Source organism: Austrofundulus limnaeus, unplaced genomic scaffold, assembly GCF_001266775.1.
Source record: "Austrofundulus limnaeus strain Quisiro unplaced genomic scaffold, Austrofundulus_limnaeus-1.0 Scaffold11020, whole genome shotgun sequence".
Lineage (NCBI taxonomy): Eukaryota > Metazoa > Chordata > Actinopteri > Cyprinodontiformes > Rivulidae > Austrofundulus > Austrofundulus limnaeus.
In genome coordinates this window covers 1-555 of record NW_013963422.1, presented here as the reverse complement: position 1 = coordinate 555, position 555 = coordinate 1, and the positions used below count along the sequence as shown (strand labels likewise).

At 34.1% G+C, this 555-nt stretch overlaps 1 long non-coding RNA gene across 1 annotated transcript; it reads left to right on the top strand.

Moving 5' to 3' along the window:
• The first annotated feature begins 139 nt into the window (after positions 1-139).
• LOC106512729 (uncharacterized) lies at positions 140-503 on the top strand. Its single transcript, XR_001309717.1, has 3 exons — positions 140-234; positions 323-362; positions 441-503. It is a non-coding gene; the product is annotated as an uncharacterized LOC106512729 (long non-coding RNA).
• The last annotated feature ends 52 nt before the right edge of the window (positions 504-555 follow it).

Sequence of the window (555 nt, the reverse complement as noted above, 5' to 3'; positions counted from 1 at the left end):
AAACAATAATAATAACAATAATAAAAACAATAATAATAACAATAATAAAAACAATAATAATAACAATAGTAATAACAACAGTTGATTTTGAGAACTAATTTGAATTGTATTCTAAAAGAAAACTGACTTTCTCAGGAGGACAATGAACCAGTTCAGAAGCCACTTGAACCACGACCTCCTCCACTGCCCATTAAAAACCCAAAACCTCATCTTGTTCGCATGCCTGAAACAATGGTAAATATTTATTTCTTTCTGTATTGTTGACTTCAAAGCGTTATAAAAGTGAAATATGATTTGTGATATAAACTGTCTCTTTTACCAGGATGCCATGTCTTTGTCAGATTCCTTTGAGGTGATGACACGTGAGTGAAAACACTAAATATTTATCCTCTGATGTTGGAAACTTATTGTAGCTGAATTCCAGTTTTATTGATTTACAGCCTGGACAAATGTGTGCAGAGATCTGACGTTTAGAGGATCAGAAGAGGCAGTGTAAGTCGTTACGTCATGTTTTGGATACACTGTGTGTGTGTGTGTGTGTGTGTGTGTGTGTGT